Genomic DNA, 27,879 nt, shown 5'->3' on the forward strand with positions numbered 1-27,879 from the left:
CCACTGTGACCCAGGAGGCATTCAGCCATCATGATGTGGCCTTTACCTCCGCTCCTGTCCTGTTCTACCCAGATTCAGCACAGCCCTTTATAGTGAAGTCAGAGTCCTCAAGCCAAATAGCTAAAGCTGTTTTATCACAACAAAGGCCTAGTTTGTTCCATGAGTGTGCATTTCATTTCCTCAGTTAAAGCCTTCAGAGACACATAATAAATTTGGACCAGGGGATTTTTTAGTTATTAATGCTCTCTGAAGAAAGGCAACATCTTTTTGAGAGCAGCATTGGACCACACCCCACAGTCTCAAATGATTGAAATTCATGAACATCCAGGATCCCGTGAAGGTCACTGGACCCTGTTTTTTCTACTTCAAATCCTGTAGTAGCCTACTGAATGAGAGAACATATTCTGACCCATTGGGATCAAATCAAAGGCACAGTGAACTCATAGCATCTTCTTTGGAATTACTCAGGAACCAGAACTTTTTACACAAATGTAAGAAATTCTACCAAGGAGTCCCCTTACCTAACAGCATCTCACAAGGCCGCATCAGATTCCAGAAAAGGCTTCTCTTGATACATCAAGGTAGAACCTCTATGGTAAATCCCCTTTGTTTATAATGCGCTTTACAGTTTCAAAGCACTTGTACATACATTTATCTCAATTACCAAAATAACAGTGAATTATAATCCCTTTTTGGAAATGAGGGAATGTAAATTTTAAAAGTTAAGCATTATCCAAGGTGACACAGCTGTGAAAGTGGTAGAGGCCAGGCTTTCTGACTCCCAGTCCAGTACTCTCCTTAGAATTAGCCTCCATTTTACCCACAGTGTTAAAATGGCTGGGTATTGGGAACCTCGGGAAATTTTCCAGCTTCCTGATCTGGTGCCCCTAGTCACATAGGATGTCTTAAGTATTATCATGTGATAGCTACATCTAGACCAGAATCCCATGGCAATATCCCACGGTTTAAGGGCATAATATCTCCATGGTGGTAGATTGTCAAGTCAAAAACGGGACATGTTCTAACAACAAAGCTACTTTTAGATTTTTTAAGACTTACTAATACTCCTAGGCCCTAAAAGCTTATCTGTGGTCCCGTCTTTGGCAACTAGTATTTACACAAAATGAGCCACCTGTTTTTAAGGCAGTATTTATGTGTGTGTGTGTGTGTGTGTGTGTGTGTGTATAAATATGACATGGAGAAAGCTGTTACCTAGTAAGATAGTAAAGTATGTAAGACATGGCCCTTCCCCCAGTCTACATTGAGGTATAATGTATTAAAGGATCCCAGGAGACTTGCAGCAAATTACTACTGCTTCTGTGCTTAAATTCAGAAGTCTAATTAAAAAAAAAAAAAAAGACTTGTAGCAAAGAGTTCCATTTTGCTGTTTAACCCATTGTGTCCTAAGTTTAATCAAACACAGAAGGATATTTTTTGCATCATTCCATCTAATGGAATGCAGAAACTGCTTTAGAGCAGTGTAACCAGTGCTTCGTGATTGCCAACAGATTGCCCTGGGCACCCCAGAATAAACAGCATCTTCAAAATCCCCCTTTCTCATACCTTCTTATTAATGGTTGAATTAGTATGTCTGTCACCTGAGAGTCTTGCATCTTGACCATTACTTTTATTTTCTGTCAAGGGAATCTCTGGAAGATGTATGGGGAGACATAGGAAAGGAATGGAGGAAAGCTAACTCACCCCAAATTGGATAAATTCCGTGACATTTAGCAATATACTTATGTATCCCTAGAATTGTCCTGTAACTTTAGTTCAAGGGCATTGCATCTCAGGTGGGTTAAGGAGGTTGGGAAGGGGAGAAAAGGGATGAGGAGATATTTTCTTGAGATGTACCTCCTTGAGATAATGCTTGAGAAGTCATCCAGCCATGGACTTATTGGAGTAATATTTACAAAGAATTGGATGCATTTTGCAACCTTAGGCAAAAACCCCAGTGCTGTTGCAACTGAAAATCATTAGCCTTGTTCTCTGATAGATACTTACAAGCCCAACTGCAGGCAATCAAAATTTATAGCAGATGAGTTCTAACTCCATCAGCCTGTAATGTGGTCCATATTAGGGAAAGAATAGGAAAACACCTTGGTTTACCACAGGCTTTGCTTACAGTTTGTGCTTTCTGTAACCTATTTTTTGTATTTCAGCGTTTTGTGACCGACGTATTCTTAGATCATTGGTTTTCCAAAGGCTTTGTGGCCATGAAGCCCTTTGAGTGAAAACTGCAGAAGCCCAGAGTAAAAGTGAAGCTGCTCTGGATGAAGTAGTGAAGCAAGAGTAGGGGCCTGAAGCCTGCTACAACTATCTTCCTTTACCACCGTGGTGACACCTAAGGGGACTTCCTTACAACACCTTGAACTCTTCTGAACACAGTTTGAAAACCACTGCCCCAGACAGCAATATGTTTGACCTGAATGTCATTCCAGTCTTTTCTGTACCTCCACTCAGCACAGTTCATGTTCAGTAGATGCTGAACATTCTTAGAAATACTGTGTGCGAACTTAGAAGAGTGCAAGAAGACAGGCATGTCTTTGACCCCAGGAATGATCATGGGCTGAAGATGGTGTCAAGTGAACCTAGATTAACAGCCCTCCACTCCAGATGGATATCCAGTGATTCCTAGAATGGGATATAGCCAGAGAACAATTCTATGCACCCTACACTGACAGACTCCCTTAAGCAACACCAGATGCTCTACTGGTACTTGAAGTACATGATTTTGAAGTCTTGACCCTCCATGAATACCTGAATTACCAGCAAGCGGGTTTTGAAGCTGGTGCCTCATTGAGGCCACATTAGAGCAACTTGTACATTTGACCTCTTGTTATCAGCCATGGTACTCTACTTCGTGTACAAGAGATAACTATAAAAGCCGAATTCAAATACTGGCAACATTTCCTAAAGGGGCTCAATATTTATCATTCATCTTCTTTACCAAACTACACATCACTGTATGACTCAACCAGTAGCAATTATACTGCCCCTTGGTTTTTATTCAGTTTAACTACTGTTTCCAAGATAAATGAGCTAATAACCTTTTAAAAAAAAAAAAAAAAGCTGAATTCTTTTTTCTTCATCACTGGCATATCTGCCTATTCTTCAGAATTATTATGACTATTCAGCTCACTTTAACAGTTGAACTTCAAGAGACAATCTTTGAACACCCCTTCTCATGTGATTTAAAATGAAACCATTTGGAAAAGTTTCTTCTAGCCAGTAATAGTTTTTTTTTTAATTGCTCTGCCTTGTGCCGAGAGATATTCTTTTAAGATGAATCTTTTGATATCTGATACCACCAACTATAGGTGGTAGGGATAGTTGGAGGCTGGCCCTTTGAGCAGGCCATGATAGCTTAGTTGCTGGGCATTTCCGATAGCTTATTGCCTACCTTTTTGCTGGAAACAGACTGATTTGAAAAACAAAATCTATGAAGACTGCAGCTAAGGATTTTGTCAGTAGACTTAAGAGCTTTTGTCCTTGTGGATATTTTAGCGGAACCACATCAGTCTCAATACTGTCACTTTACACTGACTCAGAGCAGCTGACTTCATTCCTTGCCATGATATATATTTAAGGCAGGCATTGTAACAGACATAAAGACAACTTATCTGTTTCAGCAGGAAGGATTCAGTTTATGAACTGTCAGACCAGATCATGTTGAACAAGGAGACTTTGATGTGTGTCATGAGAAAACTCATTCTTTACTTCCCAGTCAATTTAAAGGCCAGCTATCCTGAGCTACTCGAGTCAATGCACTGGTTAAACATTGGGAGTAGCTTGTTTATATCCTTGTCTCTCTCTAGGCCAATTGTGATTACATGACTCCACTCTACATCTCGTCAAACAAGGCCTAGGTCTGGTTGCTGTAGACTGCTCAGCCTCAACAAATAAAAATAAAATCTGGATGACTAGCCGCCTTGTATATACAACTATTATTTGTTAAGAAGAAATTATCTTCAATTTTCTACTAACTTCAAATTGTCAGCTCTTTTTTTCTCTCTGATTTTTCCTGTACTTTACAGAAAAAGACATTGATCTACACTGCCATTTCCTCTAATCCTGCCATACTCAGTCAAAAGGAATGACTTAAGATGAAGATGATCATCTGCTCAAGTCTAAAATATACATTGTATATAAGAATTGGTGATTAGAAAAGCAAAAAACCTAAAGCTTAAACCTAGGAGTCTGTATACTATCTCCATGTCTCCATGCCTCAGATCTCATCTAAATCTTTGAACAGCACCATTCAACCAATCTGAGGTCTTGACTTGCTTGTAAGATGATTCTCAGAGATCGGCTGAGTTAAAAAAATGACGACTTGATTACCAAAGAAAGTAGGGCCAACTTTGACAAACCTGGCTCTGCTGACCCTGTCACTCCCAGATGTAGCATAGACTCCTAAACAGAACCTCAAGTCTGATTGAGGATAAGGCCTTCTCCTGAGCTGAAAGTTCTTTGGCAGATGAGCAAGAAACTGAAAGATGATGTACCTGACTGGCTCTGTAAGATCAGAAAACTGTATCCAGAATAAGCCCTATGGATTAACCCCTGAGTACCTAGAGTAAAAACTAATTTACAGAGCTTCCTTATTGATCTGTCGGTTCTTCCAGATCATATTCTGGCTATTAGTATGGCTGGCCTTTCTGAAGGTACCCTGCTTGTCTATTTTCCTGACTCAGCTCTTGCCTGCCTTTTTCACATGTTGCTGCAATTAGACTCACCTTGAGAAGACTACAGCCAATTTCAGTCTATCTTGTGCCCAATACAACAAGGATTTTTAATAGAAACAACCCACACCTCACCCACTAGGACTCAATGTTCACAACAGGAAGGACCGTTGCTGTATACTCCTTGACCAGCAACTTTTTTAAAGATATTTTTAAGTGCAGAGTAGGCCTCTATTCCTGTATGTAATTGTTCATTTTCAGCACCTGGAACCTCATCTATCAGGTCTGGAAGGAATACAGCAGATCGAAAGCTGTGTCCATTTCTCTCCTTCAGTACTGCAGAAATGAATCCGATTCACCAGTACACGCAGAACTGTACCAGTTCAACCTGGCAAAAGAAGAAAAGTTTCCACGGTACTTAAAATTTACGTCTGACTCAAATTGCCTCACAGAATTATTTGATGTAGAAGGCTAGTTGTCTTGCTTCAGATCAGCAGGACAGTTGGGCTCTCAGACTCATGACCACTGAGTTTGCTTGTATTGAAACTGTGGTTTCATCCAATGTATGCTATTGGACATGATTATTATTCCATTCAAATGGATTACAGACTTCTTGAGGACAGGACAAACTTATCTCTCATGGTGTTTTTTTAGAATACTTTTATAACCAAGGGAGAAACCATGCCAGCTGTTACCATTCAACTTCTTAAGCCACAATTAAGCCTTTTCATATCTGTTCTTATCCTGGACATCAGTAGTTTTTAATTGCCCAGCATCCATTCCATCTTGTTGTAACAACTCCCTGATGTTTCCTAAAACCACCTCTTCCTATTTTCAGTCTGTGGTTTGGACAGTCTGACCCAACCTTGAGCTTTGTGGGTGAACATGTAATTCAGACCTCATCAATCATCAAATCCATCTGAACTGTGGAGGGGAAGCTCTCTTTACTGAGATGCTTTAGCTTTGTAGGATGAAAACCTCAAACCAACAGGGCCTACCATGTAGAGAATGAAGCCAGTGCAGGGGAAAGCAGAGCCAAAATATGGAGAGACTTGAATCCTGATGACAACGTTTGTGCCCCTGGATCCAACCGTGCCTGAAGCTAGAATATCCCCTGGACTTTTCAGTTATGTGAACCAATAAATACCCTTTTTTGCTTAAGTTACTTTGAGTTGGGTTTCTATTACTTGAAATTGAATCCAGACTAATATGTCTACCAACATTGAAACTTGACAGATCCAAGTATTTATTAAGCTAGAGGTCATGGTCACTGAAATTACTTTCCAAAGTGGAAGACAAAATGAAACAGGAACTAAGAGAATTAAGATACCACAGAAGCATAAAAATGACATGGTAGAAAGTAATAGAAAACCTAAGTGTCTGTCATTAAAGGATAGGTTAAGGTATGGTTCAGCCATATAGGAAAATCTTGTATCTATTAAAATGAATAAAGTACATTCATTGTGTATGGAAAAATGGCCATGATACATTAGGTGAAGCAAGTTATTAATAGAAAAGTGTACAGTGTGAACCCATTTTAAAATGTGTGTGCTTATGTTTATAAATGCATAGAAAAGTCTATTCACAGCTTGCTTTGAACAGTGTAGATCACATGAAACTTTCAACTTTATACATTTCTGTATTAATATTTTACACTACCCACATTACTTTTAAACTTTATTTTAAATAAAGAATTTTTTAAATTAAATTTAGTGCTTACTGTTTGACCTTGGCAAGTTATTCAACACTGAGCCTGTTTTATCAAATGATTAAAAATACCCACTTTTATGTTAGTAAATATCAAATATAAATCATTCATTACTCAAGTTGACAGATTGCTATACCATTGCTTGTTTGAGGAACTCAGAGCTCAGTAATTGTTCCTTAATTTTTTAAGCATGTCTCCTTCAAGTGAGTTTATTTGGATTATCAGAATTTTGCGGTTTTAAGGTTTATCAAAGATTATTCTAGTTCTTGACTGATGTTAATCTACTAAGACTATTGCAGTATCCACATTAGGCAGAAAGCAGGGGGAAAGTCACTTTTTAAAAAAAAATCCTTGAATTATTCCAATGTCACTGCAGTTAAGGTCAATAGTGACCTTTTCATTGCTAAATCCATTACACATGCATCTTACCTGAACTTTCAGCAGCACAGATAAATCCCACCAGCTTCTTGAAACACTCTTCCCTTAAGTGCTATAATACTTTTAATTTTCTTTTCAACTTGCTGACTACTCCTTTATTGTAGGTTCTTCTCCCCATTATGTAAATACAGGTATAGTGAACATCCATTGTTTTGGCTTGCCAAAAATCACTTCCCCTTTCCTTTAACGATAGATCCCCACTTATCTTTTAGAAAGCTGCTCCTTCCCATTCCATGTGGTGTTAGTGGAAATGTAGATGACAGTACTCCGGCCTCATGCCCCCTGGCTGAGGTTTGAGCAATGCAAGCTCGTTCTGTCCCACCAGGACTTTGATTCTTAAGAAAGGTGACCACAAAGTGACCAGAGTTGAGTCATTTTGATCGTAGTGTTCTAAAGAAACCATGTAAAAGTTTATGAAAGGAGATCTCCAAAGTATGCTGGCTCCTATTCTCCAAGCCTGGTTGTCCAAGTTTTCCTTTGATTGTATAAACTATCATATAGCCTCCTTAAAATAAGTTTCCTTTTTGTCAGCCAAAATGGGTTTCTATTGCTTGTGACCAAATGACTGACTACAGAAATTGAGGCCAGAGAGTTAAATGGTAGGCTTTTAACCCGCAGGAACATATTTAGGATCTGGAATTGATTATTGTACTGAGACAGATAATGGCACCAGCTCTTGTTGTGTGTCCCTGGGAGGATAAATCTATGAGTTAAGGGTGACAAAACAGTAATGATATTATTTCTTGTCATTTGGAATCGTGCCTATTGAGAGTAGAATTTGGAGAGCCAGGTAATTGTTGACAATAGGACAATTTAAAGTGGATAGACTGGGCACAGTGGCTCACACCTGTAATCTCAGCACTTTGGGAGACCAAGGTGGGTGGATCACCTTAGGTCAGGGAATTCAAGACCAGCCTGGCCACATGGTGAAACCCCATCTCTACAAAAATACAAAAATTAGCCAAGCATGACGGTGGGCGCCTGTAATCCCAGCTACTTGGGAGGCTGAGGCCGGAGAATCACTTGAACCCAGGAGGCAGAGGTTGTGGTGAGCCAAGATCGCACCGTTGCACTCTAGCCTGGGCAACAGAGCAAGACTCCATCTCAAAAAAAAAAAAATAGCCGGGCATGGTGTTGGGTGCCTGTAATCCCAGCTACTTGGTAGGCTGAGGCAGGAGAATCTCTTGAACCTGGGAAGCAGAGTTTGCAGTGAGCTGAGATTGTGCCACTGCACTCCAGCCTAGGTGACAGAGTGAGATTCTGTCTCAAAAAAATTAAAAAAATAATAAGTTGGATAAAGCAGGCCAGGACCACTGAGTTAGAATGGTTACTTTGATTGTATTAGCTATTTTTTAAAAATTTTATTTATATATATACTTTCTGAGACAGAGTCTCGCTGCGATGCCCAGGCTGGAGTGCAATGGCGTGATCTCAGCTCACTGCAACCTCTGCCTCCTGGGTTCAAGCGGTTTTCCTGCCTCAGCCCCCCAAGTAGCTGGGATTACAGGCGTGAGCTACTGCGCCTGGCCCCGTTAGCTATCTTAAAGTGAAGGGCATCAGCTCAAACCCAAAAAACTGACCTATGGGCATAGAATAAAATACAGGGCCTTTTTGTGGCCAGGATAAGTGAATCTCGGTGCTTAAATCCAAACTAGTACTTGGAAATTAATTATTCAAATTGCAAAATTACAATGCTGGTTGAATTTGTAGCATTACTAAAGTCTCTTGTGAGAGTTAAGGTATTAATCAGAAAAGAGACTATGTATAGAGTGCTGATATCTGGGAAGAATCAGAAGATTTAGAGAATCCTAGTCCTCGAAATATCTCAGGAATGAAGGTTTGGGTTACCCTATTAGTCAAAAATCCCTGACTGAATTAAACAAAAAGTACAGTCAAAGAGGAAGAGATAAATAGCAGCTATAGCCCCATAACCTGTTGGAGAAGTAAGATCTGTAGCCTCTATCCCATATCTTTTGGTTTGCCTTATTTTATTTCCCTCTGTCCTCTTTATTCATTACAGTATTCTGCCCTAACATTTCCTGGCTGAAGTTTGAGCATGATGCAAGTTTGTCCAATCAGATTTCTCCTCCATTGGAGCTAAGCCATTCTAATGGCAGTGTCCCCTCACTGATGTATATGAGTGTGTTGGTGATGGTTAAATATATCAGGAAATCCGTAAGTTGCAGATTATCAAGATGGGGTTAAGAACTAGAGAAGAATGAGCATCACCCGGAAATCTTAGGCTTATAACTAGAAATTATTTTAGGTTATCTCCCTTTAAGAGGGAGATCTCCTTTTAGAGGGGATTATGTTAAGTGAAGGTATTAAGATTGTTCATGTTGAAGAATGCATGTCCATATAATGTACGTTTCCCTACCCAACGTTACCTTTTTCCCCTCTGAGAATAGCACTTCACTTTTCCTTTGGGAAACTACCCGTTTCCCATGCCATGTGAGCCCAGAGGATGATGTGTAAGAGGTATATGAGTTTCTGAGAGGAATATGAGAGGTCTTCACCTGCCCAGATTCCTGACTTAATCTTTAAGTCTTCTTGCCCTGTAGACTCTGAAAAACCTCATCCATTCCCATGGCCTTGGTTTCTAACTGTATATTGATAATTTCCAGATTCCTACCTTTGGCCTTGATATGTGTCTTGAGCTACAGATCTGAATGCCCACCTGTACCTGGATATCCACTGCTTGATTAACACAAAGATACTCTCACCCAACATAATAAACGCTGACCTCTTCATTTTTTCCTTAAAATCTGCTCTTCCTCCAGTGTTCCCTTTCTTGGTAAATGGCACCACCCTCTACTCTGTTTCTCAAACCAGAACATGAGAGTTATTCTCGAAGCTTCCCTCTCTCCCAGAGTCCCTGTTAGTCATTAAATTATCTTGGTGTTAGCATGTAAATATATATCTTAAAACTATCTCCACATCTATCACTTTGTCCAAGGGAACATATATCCGTTGCTGTAAGTATTATAATGCCTTTCTAGTGGTCTCACTGCCTCTATTATTGTCCCACTACAGTCCTCTACAGAACAGCTAGAGTAGCCCCCCAAGAGGTAGGATATCCCTGTTGCCCAGGCTGGAATGCAGTGGCAATGCAGCCTCAAACTCCTGGCCTCAAGCATCCCTCCTGCCTCGGCCTCACGAGTAGCTGGGACTGCAGGCACTTACCACCATGCCTGGCTGGCCATTTATTTATTTATTTATTTTGTAGATACACTATCTCACTATGTTGCCCAAGCTGGTCTTGAACTCCTGGCTTCAAGCAATCCTCCCACTTTGGCCTCCCAAAGCACTAGGATTATAGGTGTGAGCCACTATGCCCAGCCTACTTAACCTTTTAATAGTTCACCCATCATTTCAGAATAAAATCTAAACTCTCCTGGTTTACAAGGCTCTTCAGCTCTTCATTATCTTATTCCTCAAGCTTCATCTTTTGCCACTTCAAATAGGAACAACCCAATTTTCTATATTGGAATTTCCTGTATTATTTCATTTGAAAAAAAGTTTCCACTTTTTTTTTTTTTGAACTGAAGTCGTGCTCTGTTGCCAGGTAGGAGTGCAGTGGCACTACCTTGGCTCACTGCAATCTCTGCCTCCCAGGTTCAAGCAATTCTCCTGCCTCAGCCTCCTGAGTAGCTGGGACTACAAGTGCACACCACCACGCCTGGCTAATTTTTTGTATTTTAGTAGAGACTGGGTTTCACCGTGTTGACCAGAATGGTCTCGATCTCCTGACCTCGTGATCCGCCCGCCTCGGCCTCCCAAAGTGCTGGGATTACAGGTGTGAGCCACCGTGCCTGGCTGGGTTCCACATTTTTTAAAGCAGGGGAGAGGCAAGGTTTCATTAAAAGAAAAAAAAATTGAAATGATTATTCAGAACAACCCAAAAGCCTATTGCTATGAATACTGTAATTTATTTTCTTCCATATTTCTTTCCATGAAATTTTTAAAAATCTACTATTTGTAACTGATAGAGCTACAGTAAGGTGCCTAGAGAGCAACCAAATCCCTACCTCACAACATTTACAAAGATAAATACCAAAAAGACTACAGATTTAAATCTTAAAATGAAACACTAGAAGAATATTTAGGAAACTATTTTTGTGATCTTATGACATGGGAGATTTTCATAAAGCAGAAAACCTACAAGCTGTAAAGGAAATCACAGACATATAAGACTACATGATATACCTAATGTTAAATGACGAGTTAATGGGTGCAGCACACCAACATGGCACATGGATACCTATGTAACAAACCTGCATATTGTGCACATGTACGCTAAAACTTAAAGTATAATAATAATAATAAAAAAGAAAAAAATAAAAACAAAAAACAAAACAAAAAGACTACATGAAACAAATCTTGGTTCTGTAAAAGATGTGATAGATTGGAGAGAGATTTCCAACATAAATGACAGATTCAGGATTAATATTACTAATACAGAGAGTTCCTACAAATTTATAACTAAAGTAATAATCGCTAGCCATTTATTTGGTGTTTGTTTCATACTAGGCATTATTTCAGGCACTTTACAAGTGTTATTTAATCGTCACAGTTTATGAGATAGGCAATATTATCCCTGTTTTACAGCTACGGAAACAGGCTCAGAAGGATAAAATAACTTGCCCATGTCACACAATAGGTGATAGAGCTATAACTCAAACACAGGTTGTCTGTTAGTCTGTACTTTGAACCATGATGCTCTTCAACATTTCCGTAAGCACATGAAAGATAATGAGGTCAGTGAGATGTGATGTACATCAAAGCAATGAAGTACCATTTGCCACCTATCAGATGGCAGAATTTAATAGAGCAGTAACATACAGTGCTGGCAAGAATTAGGGTAACAAAACTTTTATACATTGTTGGTGGGCATGTAGATTGTTCCAGTTTTTTAGAAGATGATCTGGCAATATTGATGCAAATTTTTAAATATACACTTTTGGACCCAGCATTCCTACTTTAAAGACTCTCTTTAAATTCCTACTTTAAAGAACTAAAAGCACCAAGATAAAAGGACATCAGTATGAGAAATTTACTGCAACGTAACCTGTGCCAGCAAAAAAATTTAAAAAGGAATCAATCAAAGTGGAGTGGTTGAATCAGTTATAGGACAGCTATACTGTGGAGTATTATGCAACTGTTAGAAAGAAGACCTCTGTTTCTTAGCCTGTGGCATGTTCATGATGCATTAAGCAAAACAAACAAAAATTACAGAGTAATGTATATCATAATAGCCCATTGTATGAGGTGCAGGGCTGGAAGCCCTACAAATGTATCTAAATGAACATGAAAGAAAAGTGGAAGGATACACCAAATTGAGGGGTTTGGAGAAACTTGATACTTTATACAGACTGGCATTGTTTCACTGGTTGTGGGAGCACATCCTTTTTTTTTTTTTTTTTTAAGAGACAGTTTATTTCTAAGGGAAATAATTAAATTTTTATTTTTTTATTTTTATTTTTATTTTTGAGATGGAGTTTCACTCTGTCGCCCAGGCTGGAGTGCAGTGGTGCAATCTCGGCTCACTGCAACCTCCACCTCCCGAGTTCAAGCAGTTCTCCTGCCTCAGTGTCCTAGATAGCTGGGATTACAGGCACACGCCACCACACCCGGCTAATTTTTTTTTTTTTTTTTTTTTTTTTTTTTTTTTTAGTAGAGACAAGATTTCACCATGTTGGCCAGGCTGGTCTCAAACTCCGTATTTCAAATGATCCACCCTCCTCAGCCTCCCAAAGTGCTAGGATTACAGGTGTGAGCCATAAATATAATTTTTAAAGCAATTAAATTGTACCTAGACTTTTTCAACTTAGCATATGCTAAGGGATCAAAAAAGAGGGCAACAAAGAGTAACAGTTGGTTAACTCTTTTATGTCCAGGGTTGCCTTTTGTAGATGCATGGGTTCCAGGTGACTGGCCCTCAGCCTTTGAATAGGCCACTCCCTACAACAGAGAAAGGGTTGTCCACTAGGGTGCCACTTCTAACAAAGATGTGTTGTCTCCCTGTATTTGTTCTTCCCAGAGTAAACACATTTTTCAGTTTCCCTGGCAGGTATAACCCACTGACTAAATTTTAGCCAGTGGGACCTGAGTAACTTATAGGACTTTTACTTAAAAAGGAGTGAGCCCATCTCCTTCCTTCACCCTCCTGACTAGAATGTAGGCTTCACCCCGCTGACTAGAATTCCATGACTGGAATTTGTCACTGTTGGACCATAAAGGAGAAGGCACTCTGTGCCAGTGATGATGGAGCAACAAGTTAGAAGGAGCCTAGATTCCTGATGAATGTGAAGCCACCTTACCAGGCCTGAACTGCTTATCTCTGGACCTCATTTACAAAACTAATTTCTGTCTTCTTGACATCATTAGTATATGAGGTTTTTCTCTGCCTCACAACTGAGCCTAGTCTGCCCATAAATATTTTGCTGGAAATATTTCTTAGGAACATCTGATTCCATCCGTTCTGATTTTATACTATTGAATCAACCTGCCCCTAGCCGGACTCACTAAGAGTAGATGACTGGTTGGGTCATGAACCAGCCACATAATCTTTAATCATAAATTAATAGGGCCGCGCACAGTGGCTCACGCCTGTAATCCCAGCACTTTGGGAGGCCGAGGCGGGCAGATCACTTTAGGTCAGGAGATCTGGACCAGCCTGGCCAACATGGTAAAATCCGTCACTACTAAAAATACAAAAATTAAGCCAGGTGTGGTGGTGGGTGCCTGTAATCCCAGCCACTCGGGAGGCGGAGGTTGCAGTGAGCTGAGAGCACACCGTTGCACTCCAACCTGGGGAACAAGAGTGAGATCTGTCTCAAGAAAAAAATCATAAATTAATAAATTGGTCTCTTTATTAGTTCAGTGGCTCTCCTTTATGCTCTCAGAGTCCCACTGTTATGGACATCCATTGCTTTTGTCTACTCAGTATCTATCTTCACTTCTTTTGATAAGAGAATATTAGTTGCCCTCTGAGTTTCCAACCCTCCTTCACTTTGTCTGTTCACTACCCCTGGCTCCAGGACTGAGCATGTAACTCAGACCGACCAGAGCACTGCAGCCCCTTGGTCAGGATAGTTGGATATGGAGTGAGTTTATTATCTAAGCCAAGCCGGTTTTACACAAATAGAGCTAATGGAGGTGGGGGAATTTCCTTTTTAATCTATTGAATTTAGAACTGTAAGGTTGCAAGGCTGGCATTATTGGCAGCCCTCTTGCCACCACAAGGAGATTGCTCATCTGAGAATGAGGCTGGTCTTGAACTCCTGACCTCAGGTGATTTGCCTGCCTCGGCTTCCCAAAGTGCTGGGATTACAGGAGTGAGCCACTGCATCCCGCCTGATTCTGCTGTTTCTGTTCCACTTCTGTTGACTCAGGAGAATGGCAAAAATGAGCCTAGGAGTCCTTAAGGTTCTCAGTGTTCCACTCTTGATATAATTGTTGATCTAGCTTCAGCCCATTTCCCTGACCTAATGACTGGGTCTTATTTCAGCTACTTTAAGACGTGGAGACCTGCTGGTTTGGGATGGCAACCTGGGATAAAACTGTGAGGCCTTCTGGGATATTCTAATTGTTCGGAATTACACCTAAGCAGAAAAATACCTTTTATTATTGTTGGTGTAAAGGACCAGGACTCTGACTTAAACAAACCTATGGTTTTTTTTTAATAACAAGTAGCAATTGAGGGTATGGGACCTTGATCTGATGCAGTCAGTGCAGTGGTAAACCATTTATCCCTCTGGAGTGTGCCCAGGCTCCCAGGACTGTCCACTTGCTCTGATAGAGATGAGAGAGGTCATGTTTCATTTTTTCTTTTTTAATTTTTTGAGATGGAGTCTCACTCTGTCATCCAGGCTGGAGTGTAGTGGTGCAATCTCGGCTCACTGCAACCTCCATCCTGTGGGTTCAGGCAATTCTCCTACCTCAGCCTCCCGAGTAGCTAGGTACAGGCGTGCACCTCCACACCCGCCTAATTTTTGTATTTTTAGTGGAGACAGGATTTCACTATATTGGCCAGAATGGTCTCAAATTCATGGCCTCAAGTGATCTGCCCAAGAAAGGCCATGTTTCTGTAAATGAGAATTGGACCTTCTTAATCCAGGCCTCCTACCACATTTGCTAACTGGCCAACTGGCATGAGTGGCATCCAAGGACCTCAGCCCATGAGAGAAAGGGAATGTGACATATTTTTCTGTCAACAGCGTTCTTGAGGGTGGTGGGGTAAATAAGAAATTGCTTTTCCTTATAAAACGAATGTGATAACATGTGCATGTCGTTGACACCAGCAGTTGTGGCTGTGGTTAAAAATGGCAAGGGAATGGCTGGCTGAGCTAAGTCTTCGAAGATATTGTTGCCTTAACAGCATTATTGCTAACAATTGCCATTTGCTGAGGCAACATGGTGAAACCCCATCTCTACAAAAATACAAAAATTAGCTGGGCATGTTGGCGGGTGCCTGTAATCCCAACTACTCGGGAGGCTGAGGCAGGAAAATCACTTGAACCCGGGAGGTGGAGATTGTACTGAGCCAAGATCGTGCCATTGCACTCCAGCCTGGGTGATAGAGCGACACTCCATCTCAAAAAAAAGAGCAGAATCACATTTGCCTGATTCAACACTTGGCCTCTTTGGACAAGAGTCTGATTTCTCAAGTTCAGATGATGCCTGGAACTCTTTGGAGTTGGAGATAAGATGGTTTGGCCAGAGAAGATCAGAGGCTGTTTTAGGTCTTCTAGGATTCAGGAGACATACATAGAACATGGCTTCCATGGAGGTGGCGAGACAGGAGAACCAACGAGCTCAGGTTCCAGTCATAAATATTTACTGGTATGATCACAACACAACAATGACAGTCCTCAAAATGACATTCAACTTGCGTCCTATCCTAAGAACAAGCACCTGGAGTGCACTATCAACTAATGTTTTAAATCTCTGTTTGCCTTGTGACCAGCACAATTATACTGCAGTGTATTCTGTGTGTATTTTACAATACTCATTTTCCAATGTAATCACTTAAGTTATACCACAAATTTTGGAAAGTGTATGACAAATCAGGAATGAAATCAGAGTTCAGAGCAACACGTAAACATGCACATGCACACATGAGACAGCCCTGGAAACCAGCCCCAGAGACAGGACCTAGAAGAGGTCTTGATGAAAGGCAGCCTGTAGTAGAACAGGCTTCGTTGCAGGTCCTACAGAAGAACAGGGTTGAGTTATGCAGCTTCTCCCATCCCTTTCTGGCCCAAAGCAAGCCCCACCCCCTACCACTTTGAGATGCTACATTGTGTTTAAGTATGGGAAAACTCACAGTGATCAAAAATGAATGTGGAAAAGTTTCAAGAAACCTCAAGTCTACAATAGCAAGTATCCTTGGCTTTGGCCGAAAAGCAGATTGATACCAAGTTGTTCTTAGCACTTCGCCAAATGGATTGCTATTTCCTTGTGCCTGGAGCACCCAAAAAGGGAATGAGGGCTGAGGCTGCTGTGTTTATAGCTCTTTGCCAAGATACCTCTCCCAGTACCCTCTTTTAAGGCAAAGAACCCTGCTCCAATAGCATTGTGTCCTGACAGCCCTGTGGACCCCTTTGATGATAACCACATACTCTTGCTTCACCTCTGTGTTTGTCCTTAGGACCTAACAGCCTAAGAAGGAGAGGCAGAACCTGCTTATTCCCTTCTTTCCTTGCCTCTCTCATTTCCTGGTCTTTCTTCCACTTGGAAAATTTGTGTCAGACTTCCATGTGTCTTCCACATAGGCCTTACAGGAAACCACTTCCTTGTATACATCTTTGGGTGCCCTATGTGGAGGGGATCCTCACATACTCTCCCTGGCTCTGACTCCTTCCCCTTCCCCTAAACCTATAGTGTCTATCTTCTACCCCTGCCTTGTGAAATTTCATAAGGAGGAAGGTTGCTCAACATCTATCAAGACACATAGAAGATAAAGGGCTGTAAGAAATTTGGAAACTTCACATTCAGATTGCTACTAAGAACTCAGATCAAGAGGTGGTATACAGGACATACACATAAATTGTGGGGTTTAGTGCAAAATGAAAATGCAGGGTCCCATATTCAAAAATTATTAAGAATTTCAAGATGGTGACAATAGAGCACAAAACAAATGTGAGGCCCTTCTGGGAGCAGGGCCCTTTTAAGTATGGAGGCTTGTGTGACTCCATAGGTTGCATGCCCAGGAATGGTATATTTTGCTCAAATATCCTTTGGTTAGGCATCTAAAACACACCCATACCACCCCATCTCCCAGTTCTGGACAGCATTCCGTAACATTATTACAATCCATGTTAATAACTGATTATGGCTGGGAATGGAACTAAGATCTCTGCTTTTATCCACTGTATGAGGATCCCCTCCATATAAATGATCTTCTACGCAGGCTTCTACCAAAACCTCATTCTCCGAGCCATATATCTTTTTCAACCTGGAAAACAATGGACCGATGATGGTGGATGAATAAGAACAGAGGCTTTTTAGCCACTCAACTAGGAGATGTTGATAACAGAATAGTAGCTTTCTTTTATCAAACCCTTAGCATGTGCCAGACACAACTCTGCAATTTACACACGTCATCTCATTTGACATGTTTCAGGTATGAATTTTATTCCATAGCCCTAGTGCAAGAAGTTTCCCATACCTTTATGGGTTATTTCGTGCCACCCTGAGTCTACTTGCTCACACTGCCCTACCCCCAGCCATGACTCTATGATGACAAAAAACTAAGGCACCTCCCATGGTGGTCACCACATGGAAAAAAAGCACCTCCTTCACCTGCTATTAGACATCATGCCCAGGACGCTTCCTTCTGGTGTCCAGGGACACTGGCTCTTCCTTCAGTCCAGTCCCCCAACTGACTTCAGATATACACCTGGACACTCACCTTCTCCAGCTGTAAGGACAAGCAAGAATCAGGTCTCCTCCATGTTTTGAACAACCTCAAATCCTGTCCCCTTCTTATTTCAAACCTTTGCATGGCCCTGAAGCACAAAATACTAAGGACATCTCCAGATGGGGTATGAGACAGCAATATCATTAGCCTCCTTTTGCTGGGGCTGGGCTGGAGATAAGAGCTGCTTACACCAGATAGTGTTTTATATTTTCCTTTAATAACTTATATTTTCCTTTAATAACTTGCCAGGTAACATCAGATGAAGAAACTTTGGCTGAAAGAAGCCATGAATCTATAGCTAGGAAGTGGCAAGGCCAGGATTTGAAGCTGCCTGTTCTACTCCCCAGATATAGGCCACCTGCCACCATCATTGAGATCACCTTCAGAGAGTTCATTCAGAACTTCGCAAGCCTCACACTGGCCCACAGAATGAAAACCTCTAAGGAGAACCTTAGCTTCTGGAATTTCTATCTGGAATTCCAGCCAACCTCACAATATTAAGTGGCAGACAGGCTTTAAGATGTTCTTACCCCCACCCCTCTCCAATGATCCATGCTTCCTGGTGTTCACATCTATCTTAGTCATCTCAGGCTGCCATAACAAAATACCGCAGACTGAGTGGTTTAAACAACAGAAATTAATTTCTCACACTTCTGGAGGCTGGAAATCTGACATTAGGGTGATCAGCTGCCTTGGTTTCTGATGAGGGCTCTCTTTCTGGCTTATATATGGTTGCCTTCTCAATATGTCCTCATATGGCTTTACTTGGTGCATGCACATAGAGAAAGAGCTCTTCTTACGAGGTTACTAATCCTATCAGATTAGGGCCTCACCCTTGTGACCTCATTTAATATTACATCCTTAGAGGCTCATCTTCAAATATAGTCACACTGTGGGGGTGAGGATTAGGGCTTCAACATGAATTTTACTGAAATGTTCAGTCCATAACAACACTTTTGTGTCATCCCTTCCCTTTCAATTGACTTCCCCTTAAGGTGGGTTTTATGATTTCCTTTTAGAAAATGGTGTCTTGGCTGAGCATAGTGGCTCATGCCTGTAATCCCAGCACTTTGGGAGGCCAAGGCAGATGGATCACTTGAGGTCAGGAGGTCGAGACCAGCCTGGCCAACATGGCGAAACACTGTGTCTACTAAAAATACAAAAAAAAAAAATTAGTTGGGCATGGTGGCATGTGCCTGTAGTCCCAGTTACTTGGGAGGCTGAGCCAGGAGAGTTACTTGAACCCAGGAGGTGGAGGTTACAGTGATCCAAGATCATGCCACTGCGCTCCAGCCTGGCCTGGGTGACAGAACAAGACCCTGCTTAAAAAAAATAAATAAATAAAAATAAAGTGTCTTGCTCTAGAAGCTTTCCTTGCTGGTTTGTTAAAGAAAGTGGACATGTTGGGAAATCCCAAATGGCAAGAAACTGTGGGTATGGGTAGCCTCTAGGATCTGAGGGTGGCTTCCAAGCAAAGGACAGCAAGAAGCTGGGGCCCTCTGTCCCACAACTCCAAGGAACTGAATTCTGCCAACAACTTGAGTGTGCTTGGAAGTGGATTCTTCCACATTCATACATCCAAATGAGAACACAGCCCACCCAACATCTTGACTGTAGCCTTGTGGGTCCCTGAGCAGAGGACTCGGCTAAGCCATGCCTGGACTCCCAACCCACAGAAGCTGTGAGATAATGTGTGCTGTTTTAAGCCACTAAGTTTGTGGTAATTTGTTGTATAGCAAGGGAAAACCAATAAATTAGAAAACCCCACAGTCTTCACCCACAAGGCTGCATGGATGATTCCTCTCTTTTTTACTTCTACCCAGAAGCAACTTGTGTACTTACTGAGCATGACAAAGGGCATGTGCCAACAGGCCTGCTTTTAAACTTTTTAAATTTCTTGATTATCAAAAGTAATAGATGTTCATTGTAGAAAATCTGGAAGCACACAAAAAGAAAATAAAAATTACCCAGAATAATTTCCTCCTGCCAACTCAGATAACCACAGATAACACATTGGCAAGCAGCCCTTCACCACCTTGGTTCTATACACGGAGGATGGATAAAGTTACAAACAGAGAATGTTCTGTATAGACTGTTTTGTAACTTGCTCTTTCCAGTGTCAGCCCACATTTTCTGAAGAATTTGAAGCATCAGAGGGGTGAATTTGTTTCCGGCATTTTCGGGCATTGCCAGATTCCATTTTTAATGACCTCAGGTTTTTCCCAGAGTGGGCTTTGGCAAAGGAGACTCATTAAAAGGAAACTGAGGCCAGAGAGGGGAGGACATGCTGAAGGCCAGATAGCCTGTTGGCACCCAGAGAGTTCCCTCCTTCCAAATTCCTCATAACATTGTAGCTTAGCTTCTGTATTCCCAAAACCCACACAGTGCCCCGAAGCTTTACCCTTGGAATTATTATCAGAGATAAGTTCCTTAAAGCCACAGCCTCATCTCTAATCAAGGGAGGTCTTTGGAGGGACTTGGAATAGGAAGAAGCTAGAACCCTCTGAGATCTGGCCATCCACCACCCATGAGGCCCAATTCTCCCCTGGTCCCCTGAGCAACTGAAAATCAACTCCTAGAATGGCGTGAACCCAGGAGATGGAGGTTGCGGTGAGCCGAGATCACGCCACTGCACTCCAGCCTGGGGGACAGAGAAAGACTCCGTCTCAAAAAAAAAAAAAAGAAAATCAACTCCTAGAGTATCATTTCAGAACTTTGAGCATTTGGGCTTTTATTTTATTTTATTTTATTTTATTTTATTTATTGTATTTATTTTTTGAGACAGGATCTCACTCTGTCACTCAGGCTGGAGTGCAGTGGCATGATCTCAGCTCATTGCAACCTCCACCTCCCAGGCTTAAGTGATCCTCCAACCTCAGCAACCCTAGTAACTGCCACCACACCCAGCTGATTTTTTTAACCTTTGTAGAAACAGGGTTTTGCCATGTTGCTCAGGCTGGTCTCGAACTCATGGACTCAAGGGATCCACCAGCTTTGGCCTCCCAAAGTGCTGGAATTACAGACATGACCCACTGCGCCCAGACTTTTCCTTTTAAATGTGAGTGGGAAGATAGTAAGGAAAGAGAAGGAAGGAAGAAGGAAGGCAGGAGTCATTTTATTCAATAAACTTTTATCAAGCCTCTGAAAGACCAGGCCTCTGTGCTAAGTACTGGAGCTATTGAGACGAGGTAGCATGAGGTCACTTTATTTGCTTATTTATTTATTTTTTGAGACAGGGTTTCACTCTGTTACCCAGGCTGGAGTGCAGTGGCACGATCTTTACTCACTGCAACCTCTGCCTTCCGGGTTCAAGCGATTCTCCTGCCTCAGCCTCCCGAGTAGCTGGGATTACAGGCATCCACCACCATGCCCAGCTAATTTTTGTAATTTTAGTAGAGACGGGGTTTCACTTTGTTGGCCAGGCTGATCTCAAACTCCTGGCCTCAAGTGATCCGCCCACCTCAGCCTCCCAAAGTGCTGGGATTGTGGCCGAGGTCACTTTCAATACTTAGTTTAACATTTGTAAACTATGATTGTTCCAGTTGTTTGTTGCTGTATCACAAACCACCCCAAAAAGCTTAGTATCATAAAACAACAAGCGTTTTATATACTCATGATTCTGTGGCTCAGGAATCAGGCAGGACACAGTATGGATGGTTCATCTCTGTTCTTAGATATCTAAGACATCAGCTGCAGTGCAGTGCAGTGATGATGGCTGAAGATGGCTGGGACAGCTCAACTGGGGCCATGAGCCTAGGGCTTCAGTTCTTCTCCATGATGCGTCTTCTTGGGTGGTGTATTAGTTAGGATTCTCTAGAGGGACAGAACTAATAGGATAGATGTATATAAATGGGGAGTTTATTAAGGAGTATTGATGCACACAACCACAAGGTGAAGTCCCACAATAGGCCATCTGCAAGCTGAGGAGCAAGGAAGCCAGTCAGAGTCCCAAAACCTCAAAAGTAAAGAAGCCAACAGTGCAGCCCCCAGTCTGCGTCTGAAGGCCTGAGAGCCCCTGGCAAACCACTGGTGTAAGTCCAGGAGTCCAAAAGCTGAAGAACTTGGAGTTCAAGGGCAGGAAACCTCCAGCACCGGAGAGATGAAGGCTGGAAGACTCAGCAAGTCAAGTCCTTCCACTTCTTCTGCCTGCTTTATTCTAGCTGCACTGGCAGCTGCTGGGTGCCCACCCAGATTGACGGTGGGTCTGCCTCTCCCAGTCCACTGATTCAAATGTTAACATCCTTTGGCCACACTCAGACACATCCAGGAACAATACGTTGCATCCTTCAATCCCATCAAGTTGACACTCAATATTAATCCATCACAGGCAGGAAATGTTCAAGATGGCTCCTTCACTTCCATGTGTGGTATCTGAGCTGGGAACAGTTGGGTAGTTGTGGGCAAGGTGATGCTGCCTTTTCACATGGCTAGCTTGGACTTCCTCTTAGCATGGCAATCTCAGGTAGTTAGACTTCTACATGGCAGCTGGCTTCTCCCAAAGCAAACATTCCACAAAAGAGGAAGTGGAAACTGTCACCCCTCTTAAAGGCAACCCAGAGGGAAGCCACAGTATCTTTTTATGACCTGCTCTTCAAAGTCATACACCATCACTTCTGCTTGATTCTGTTCACTAGAAGTAGGCCACTAACTCTACCCATACTTGAGGGAAGGAGAATTAAGCTCCAACTGTTGAAGAGAAGAGTATCAAAGAACTTGTGGACATACATTTTTCAAAAGTACCACCAAACAATACAGTCCACTTCACATTGAGTAGTGGACCCCCCTTTTCTTTCTCTCTTCAATCCTCTGCTCTCTCAGAACCAGTACAAATTCCTCCTCTTGTCTCATAATGAGCAGTGTAACTGATTTTCTTTTCCTCCGGGTCTCTCTGAAACACTCCTGGCCTTATCTTCTACCCACATGAGCTTATCAGTGTATTTTTTTCATCCCATAGATAATCTTTTCCCTTAGACGAATGTTGGTGCCAGTTATTAACATAATGAAGTTTCTATTTGTTGTATGAACCTTTGTATAGAGAAAATTATTTTGAAAGAAAATTCCATATCATAATCAAGCAAATGTGGAGGCAAAAGGAGACATTTGAAGACAAGCAGGGATTCTGAAACTTTCCCTCCCATGCACTCTCTGAAAAAAAAAAATTACTTGAGGATATGCTCCAACAAATTAGTAAAGGAATTCAGGAAAAAGATTTGGGAAGAAAGAAACAGTGGAACTAAAGTAGGAGAGAGTTGGGAAAAAATCCTAACTTGATAGCTATGCAGCAGACCTAAAATACAATCCGTCAAAACTAGAACTGGAAGTAAGAGGTCTCAGGGGTGAAAACTTCAAGAAGGCCAGGTGTGATGGCTCACACCTGTAATCCCAGCACTTTAGGAGGCCAAGGCAGGCGGATAACAAGGTCAGGAGTTCGAGACCAGTCTGACCAACATGGTGAAAGCCCATCTCTGCTAAAAATACAAAAATTAGCCGAGCGTGGTGGCACACACCTGTAATCCCAGCTACTCAGGAGGCTGAGGCAGGAGAATCGCTTGAACCCAGGAGGCGGAGGTTGCAATGGGCCAAAATCATGCCACTGAGCTCCAGCCTGGGTGACAGAGTGAGACTCTGTCTCAAAAAAAAAAAAAAAAAACTTTAAGAAGGAAATAGATGCTTCATTTCCTGTGGGGGAGAACAAAACAAACAAACAACAAAAACAAAACAAAAAAACACAGAAAAGAAAATAGATGCCATTGCACAAATTGAATAAGTAAAAATCTAGAAGTTCTTAAAGATGATATCCAGACAAAGGCTCTTTCACCACCAAAAAAGGAGAGTGCATTTAGAAGCTTTGCGGGGACAAAAGCTATGCTAGAAAAATCATGGTCGATCTAAAATGCATATGGTTTGGGAAAACTGGTGAGTAAGAAAGACCACTAAATAGCCATCTAAAACAAAGCTGAATTTATTGCCTTCTTAGCAAGTGAAAGCCATGTCACTCAAACACAAGCTTGACAGCAAAAATTAAATAGGAGTGAAAAAAGGAATTGCACTAAATAAGGCAAGATTCTGAATTTTGGCCTGCAAGTGACTCACAAAGTAGATTGTCAAGTCATCTTCAAGTTCTGTGTCACTGACACTAGGAACTTGATTTTAAGCAAGTCCAAGATAGATTATAAAAGATTCCACTAGACCTTAGGTCATTCCTCAGAGGTGCTTAATGTGCATGTTCAAAACTTAGCAAGTTTTTGTTGTTGTTGTTGTTGGTATTTTAAATAAGTATGAAATAGTGCCTAGCCCCTAGTAGACAAAAAAAAAATAAGGAGGAAGGAGAAAGATTAATATTCTGAATTCATTATTTTGTTGGATTTATAATAGATAGTAAATAGATGTGTTTTCCGTGGGTATCTTTTTTTTCCCCCACAAGCAATTTGTCGTTTTCATTGGATACTTTTCTTGGAGATCAGCCTTTTTTTATTACCTTCTCCTGAAGAAAGTATACCTTTTTTGTACTCCTCCTTGCAGAATAGGGCAACTCCATAGATAGTGTGCCCAGAGTAGCTTAGTTCAGGTTTTACATTTTGTTCCTGTCAATAAGTTTTTAAAGTGTGTGTGGTGTGTGGTATGGTGTGTGTGTGTGTGTGTGTGTGTGTGTTTGTGTGTGTGTGTGTATGTGGTCTATTTGGCCATCATTAGTGTCTTCTGATTTTAATTTGGCAGGTGACAAAATGTTATTGCATGGAAATTTAAAGACATGCTTATTGAGAGAAACAAAGTTTAATAAAGTTTAATAAAGTCATGCTTATTGAGAAAAACAAAGTTTAACCAAAAATATAATGCTCTCATGCTCTTACTATTTCACAATCTCTTTTTAAATTTAGAAGAATATATACAGAAGGGGCGCTTTGGATTCACTTCAGTTCTTTTTCTTCTATTAAATTCTAGTAAAATAAATATTTTTAAAAACTGATGGCTGGGCCCAGTGGCTCACGCCTGTAATCCTAGCACTTTGGGAGGCCGAGGCGGGCAGATCACCTGAGGTCAGGAGTTCAACACCAACCCGGCCAACATGGCGAAACCCTATCTCTATTAAAAATACAAAAATTAGCTAGGCGTGGTGGCATGCACCTGTAGTCCCAGCTACTCAGGAGGCTAAGGCAGGAGAGTCGCTTAAACCCAGGAGGCGGAGGTTGCAGTGAGCTGAGATGGCACCACTGCACTCCAGCCTGGGCAACAGAGCCAGACTCCATCTCAAAAAAAATAATAATAAATAAGAAAGAAAGAAAAACTGAAACTGAATATCTCATAGTGATGGAATTAAGGATGATTTTTAAATTTTCATCTATATGCATTATGCCTTTCTGTAATTTAAAATTTTAACAACAAATAATGCATTACAGAATGTCACTTAACATCGTAGTTAGGTTCTTGGAAAGCACAACTTTAAGTGAAATAACTAATGTACAGTGGGTTCTCCAACAACATTTACTTCAACGTCCTTTCCTTCTAACCTCGATGAGGAAAAACAAAAAAATAAAGGTTTCATGATATGTTGTTTCCCTTAAATTAGCAGTTGATACCTACCAGGTTTGTTCTGCCCATGTGCAGTAAACCAGTCACTGTGACCAGATTTTGCAAAACAGAAAAGGTTTATTCACAGGGCAGCCCAGCAGGCAGGTGGGAGAACAGCTCTCAAGTTGGCCTCCCTGAAAATAAGGTTTAGGAATGTTTATGGGTTAGAGAAGCAGAGAGGTCTAAGGCATAGGAAGAGATGATTGACACTGAGGAAAAATGAATTGGTGATCTGTGCAAGTGTGGTTGGGGTCATGGCTTTTGTAGGAGGCATGTTCAGAAAATGGCTGCATTAGCATCATCAGAGGGTAGAGTTTTTGTCCCTGTGATATCAAAAGGCTACCTCATAGGCATTTGAACATGCCCAGTTGAAGCGTTAGTGTCTCAACCAGTTTGAACTGGACAGGAGCTCTCCCCAAGCTCCTGAAAAGCAACCTAAGCAATCATTAATTACCATGGCAACATATACCTCAGAAATGTTATCTGTAAGGAAGCCAGTGAAGGTTGTTACTGTGTTAAGCAGTGTGACTTTTAGCTACCTGGGTAAAATAATAATAATAATAAACAGCCAGGCACGGTGGCTCATGCCTATAATCCCAGCACTTCCAGAGGCTGAGGCACTGAGTGGATCCCTTGAATCCAGGAGTTCGAGACCACCCTGGGCAACATGGCGAAACCCATCTCTACTAAAAATACAAAAAACTAGCCAGGCATGTTGGTGTGTGCCTGTAATCCCAACTACTGGGGGGCTGAGGCAGGAGGATCACTTGAGCCCAGTAGGTGAGGCTGCAGTGAGCCCTGATTGGGCCACTGCACTCCAGCCTGGGCGACAGAGCGAGACCCTGTCTCAAACAACCACCACCACAAAAAAGCAAAAAACAAGCGAGTGACCAAAAGCAGCAAGCAGGGCAGGTTAAGTTTGGCAGACCTAATCAGATTAGCCCCTTGGTTTCTTGAACCTATCAATGACTTTTTTTCAGACGGCATCTCAGTCTTTCACTCAGACTAGAGTGCAGTGACACCATCATAGCTCTTTGCAGCCTCCAACTCCTGGGCTCGAGGGCTCAAGCGATCCTTCTGCCTCAGCCTCCTGAGTAGTTAAGACTACAGGCGTGAGCCACCGGCCTGGCTTGTATTTTTAAACCATAAAGTTATTTTCATTAAAGAAAGCCAAATATATGTAAAAGGATATTGCTGACCTCATTTATAATAACAAAAAAAGTCAAAACAACTGAAATGTCTATCAATAAGAGAATGGAATAGTTATATTATGGCACCCCCATAAAATACTATGTTGCTATTGAAAAGAGTAATGTAGATTTATGTGAAGGAACATGGAAAAATACTTTAAAAAGCAAGTTGCAGAAAAATACATTCTCATTTTTATGGGGGAAAATAGTTCAATTTAAATTACCCAACTTCAATTCAAAGGGCTGGAAATTAAAAAAAAAAAGAGAGAGAGAGACACAAACATAGACAAAGAGAAAGAGATACACATATGTGTTTATGTATGGGTATATGTACATATGAGTATATATATTTCAACCTGACCCCTAAATGCAAACTGATACTAAACAAAAAAAAATGTAGGATGTAGGAAGGTTAGTTGGACTTACTAAGGAAGTTACAATATGTGTTAAGATTGCAAATACTGAATTTTATGAAACATGAACTATTTGAGGCAATTTTTAACAATAATAAAATTTTACATTGTGACCTGACAACTTTAGAAGCTACCACCTCATGATCACATAAGACATTATTACTTTACTCCTTATATGGGGACCAGAAATTATAGAAAGATGGAAACCTATCACTCAACAGATGCGGGACAGACTGCTACTTTGTTTTTTGTTTGTTTGTTTGTTTTTTGGGACAGAGTCTCACTCTGTTCCCCAGGCTGAAGTGCAGTGGCTGGCTATCTTGGCTCACTGTAGCCTCTACCTCCCAGGTTCAAGCGATTCTCCTGCCTCAGCCTCCCAAGTAGCTGGGATTACAGGCGCCCACCACCACACCTGGCTAATGTTTGTATCTTTAGTAGAAATGGGGTTTCTACATGTTGGCCAGGCTGGTCTCGAACTCCTGACCTCAGGTGATCCACCTGCCTTGCCTTCCCAAAGTGCTGGGATTACAGGCATGAGCCAGTGTGCCTGGCCCAGACTGTACTTTGTGGGTTTTTTTGTTGTTGTTTATTTGTTGTTTTTTTTTTTTTGAGATGGAGTTTCACTCTTGTTGCCCAGGCTGGAGTGCAATGGTGTAAGCTCACCACAGCCTCTGCCTCCTGGGTTCAAGCAATTCTCCTGCTTCAGCCTTCCAAATAGCTGGGATTACAGGCATGTGCCACCACACCCAGCTAATTTTGTATTTTTAGTAGAGACAGGGTTTCTCCATGTTGGTCAGGTTTGAACTCCTGACCTCAAGTGATCTGTTCGCCTCAGCCTCCCAAAGTGCTGGGATTACAGGTGTGAGCCACCACGCCTGGCTCTTACTTTGACTACTTACCCACATACAGTTTTATATTTGAATTTGTACAATTTATTACATACTTTATAGTTTTT

General features: G+C 41.5%; 1 long non-coding RNA gene across 1 annotated transcript; it reads left to right on the plus strand.

Moving 5' to 3' along the window:
* Nucleotides 1-9: 9 nt before the first annotated feature.
* LOC116458626 (uncharacterized) lies at nucleotides 10-6,390 on the plus strand. Its single transcript, XR_004245376.2, has 2 exons — nucleotides 10-595; nucleotides 2,163-6,390. It is a non-coding gene; the product is annotated as an uncharacterized LOC116458626 (long non-coding RNA).
* Nucleotides 6,391-27,879: the final 21,489 nt, after the last annotated feature.

This window comes from Hylobates moloch, unplaced genomic scaffold (genome assembly GCF_009828535.3).
Source record: "Hylobates moloch isolate HMO894 unplaced genomic scaffold, HMol_V3 SCAFFOLD_19, whole genome shotgun sequence".
Taxonomy (NCBI): domain Eukaryota; kingdom Metazoa; phylum Chordata; class Mammalia; order Primates; family Hylobatidae; genus Hylobates; species Hylobates moloch.